The sequence below is a fragment of the Alligator sinensis genome, unplaced genomic scaffold (assembly GCF_000455745.1).
Source record: "Alligator sinensis unplaced genomic scaffold, ASM45574v1 scaffold699_1, whole genome shotgun sequence".
Taxonomy (NCBI): Eukaryota; Metazoa; Chordata; order Crocodylia; family Alligatoridae; genus Alligator; species Alligator sinensis.
In genome coordinates, this window is record NW_005842359.1 from 463,759 (window position 1) to 467,269 (window position 3,511).

The 3,511-nt window shown below is 46.1% G+C and overlaps 1 pseudogene; it reads right to left on the reverse strand.

Annotated features, from left to right (window-relative positions):
• Positions 1-1,023: 1,023 nt before the first annotated feature.
• The window catches only part of LOC102368378, a 10,509-nt pseudogene continuing 8,021 nt past the window's right edge, over positions 1,024-3,511 (reverse strand).

Genomic DNA, 3,511 nt, shown 5'->3' on the forward strand with positions numbered 1-3,511 from the left:
AGTAATAGATGCATGCCAGTAAGGGTCTGTCTGCCTGTGCTCCAGTCAAATCTTCAGGTTGTTGTACAGATATATCCCTCAAGAGGGTCTCCTGCAGCACTTTGTTCCTAACTCTAAGGGTTCAGGGCAGTGGGGAATGTGTATATTCTTTTAAAAATTTCATTAAAAAAATGCCATGTCCCTACATCAATGTGTTCTCATTTTGGTGGAAAATACCCTGCATGACATAGGTGCTGACTTTGGTTTTTGCTCGTGGAGGGTTTTTTTTTGTTTTGTTTTGTTTTTGCATTCTTGTGCTGAGGTCCACACATGCCCAGAAGAGGCAGTGCGTTACTTTAGCCCGGCTTGCCCAATGTGGCTCGTGGGTGCTGAGAACCTGCTAAATTTTTTCAGTGAGTGCTTAAACTTGTTGAATGCCTACAATGATTCATGATTGCAAAATAATGTGAGTTCATGGCCCTAAGGAAGAATAAAATCTGACTCTCTCTCGGAGTTAAAGCTGTGCAGTCACGAGCAAGTCTTCAATAGGTAATTCTACTGAGACTCCAGGTGGGAACAAAGGTGTACAAGTGCAGACTGGTAGCAGGGTTATTGTTGTCTTTTTAGGATCAATGATTATTTTCCTTGAGAAATGACGAAGGACAACAGGTAAGCTCAAAAGATGTATTCAGTGACACCATAATAAATCACACTACACATGCAGATTGCCAAGAGAAGATTTTTGTTAGGATAAATGGCATATAACAATCAGAAATGCTTTGGCAATCATTAGGGGCTCTGTCTATCTTAGTTTCCTTGATTTCATTTGAATTAGTTTTGTGAGGAAGGTGAATAGGACTGAATCATGTTAGTACCGGATTCACAGCCTACACAAGAACTAGAAGACTTCTATTGATCTTGAACCTTAAATGAGATTTAGGAACCTGATCCCCTTAGGCACCTTTTGAAAATTCCAGCCTAACAGAGCAACACATTGTATTAACCAATTAAGAGAAGCATTTGCAACCTGAAAAAGCATATTGTTTAGTAATAGCTGTCCATCGCACGTCTCAAAGACCCAATTTGGGCAGTCATGGCTCCCAAATACAGCGTATCTCCTGTACTTGCCTGGTCTCAAGAGGTACTGCTATCTTCTGTAGTTTGGCCGCTCATAGAAAATCCAATATCCTTCAAAAACATGGCAAGACTGGATATATCTGTGATGAAATTCATCAAAAACAGAAGGGCAGTCATGTGTGAACTCCATTATCCTGCCTCTGAAGTCAATCCTTTTGTAGACTCAGATCCTGTTGGTGCCCCTGATCTGTGCGGATAAACACAAACACCGGGGTACAGGACATAGGCAGAAGCTCTATCTGCTGATAGGTTGTCCACTGCTTTTCTGCTGTTAATTGCACATAAATGAATGAAACTTTTGCTCAATCAGCAGAAAAAGGGGCTGGATTCAGCAATGTGTTTAAACTGGTGTAACTCAGTAGTGAATCAGCCCCCTTTTCTTGCTAATATAAACCTGGTGTAGCTCTGAGGATGTCAGTGAAGTGACATTCAGTGACTCACATGTTTGCCAAAGCAAATGGTAAGTGGCACTAGGGGAGCTGGGTTCTAGAAAAGCTTATACCATAGATCTGTTGTGCTGTTTGGCTAACCATCGCTCCCTCACTGCCTCTGTTTCCCCTCTAGCCCTCTGTCTATTATATACTGTTTTGGAACTGTCCCCCAATTAGGTGTTACACAACATTTAGCACAGGTAGGTTGTGACAGGTCGCCCTCCCCAGCACCACCTTCCGGGTCATCCGCACCTTACATGGGACACCCTTGGAGTCCTCTTGGACCTCTGCTGTCCCGCTCTAATCTCTCCTGCCACGTCTTGATGGAATTAGTATGTGAGCGGGAGACTGCAAGTTATATTGGGTATGTTGGGGTCCCTTATGATGGTCTGACCTCTTTTTTCTCTAGCTAGGCCTCTCCATCCAAACCCACCAAACAGGGTTAGACTCCGAGGCTCTAGCTCTTCCTTCCAGTACCTGGAGGCTCTTGGCCCCCTTTTCTGCTCCCTTCTGAGGCATGGCACCCCCTGGCCCAGAGGCACGCGTGCTGGCCCCACAGTCAAAGGGGTCATAAGTTCAAAACCTGGGCACAATCCCACCCACCCAAACAATAGAAAAATATACACTTGCACCCCCCAAGGTGCTCCAGGCCTCCCTGGCCTTTTTAAGATCATCCCAAAACATTGCCCTTACTGGCACTCAGGCTCTCCACAGCCCTGTCTTTCACTGGTACTGGGGTCTGTGCCCCCAAAAAGCTGTGCCCTCACTGGCATTGGGGGTCCCACTCTGGAGTGGGCCCCCAAAATGAGGCCTCCTCCAACCCCTAATAGTCTCACCCAAACCACCAGTCTTATTCCATCACCAAAAGAAAACAAATAAACAGTCCCATCCGTGGGCAATATCTGCCACCCAAAAATGGGAATAAGGAAAGCGGTATGTCAGCTTACAGTTGCAGGGTTCGTGTTTCAGCTCCCCACCATCAGCTCCAGTCCTTGCTGCAATGCAGCTCCCCCCCGACTGCTGGCCCCCCTTACTGCCATTCATCCCAGGGTTTTTATAGTCCTGCCTCTTCCAGTCAGCTGACTAGCTGTCCCAGTTCAACAGTTAACCCCTTCCTCCCCAGCCCTCTGTGCCAAGAAGGTTCTGGCCTTGTAGGGGTGTACCTTCTTCCTCGTGGCAGGGTTAGGGTTCCCTGTCACATGGGCCCTGACTAGTTATGGTTCCAGGGCTTAGAGTGAGTTTCAGGAACATTTTGGTATGAAGAAAGGCACATGCCACCCCTCCCCCAAATGGACAATTTTGAGTCAGATGGTTAAGTTTTGGCAAATTAGAAACAGGATCTTGGAATGGTGTACATCAAGCAACCTTAATAGGAGGATGCCCAGCCTTGTCCCTAATAAAGTAACAGAAGAAAGCAGGGTCTTGTGGTTGAGGCACTAAACTGGGACTTGAGCAATATTTGGTTTAACTTGCGGTTTTGCTACAGGCTTCCTCCATTGCCTTGTCAAAAGATGGAGTTGCTGCCTGAAGGGATTTTCAAGAATGCTCACATGCTGAGATGTCCTAGAATTTTCAATGAAATCCATCTCCCACCTCTGCATCTTTAGGCATCTAAGCTCCTTTTGAAAAAAATCTCTTCACACTTCTCTATCCTCTCCTGCCCTGTGTTTGTCTCAGTCAAAACTGCCAGATCTTTTGGGCAGGGACTGTGTACAGCAGCTAGTGCCAGGGAGTTCTTACACTGTTTTCCTACCACGAAGGGTCAACCACAGCAATGACAGTGAATTTACTTGTGAGATTAGGATGCAGGACCTGATGCAGTCATTGAATCCCAGCCATTGCTGGTAGTCTAAGTAGCTTTCCCCTCTTCAGGAAGTACTGATGGCATGAGTAGTTGTTGCACTCATAGATCATCCAGCATCTACTTTCCACCCTGATGGAGTTGCACTGGCTCAGGAAAGAGT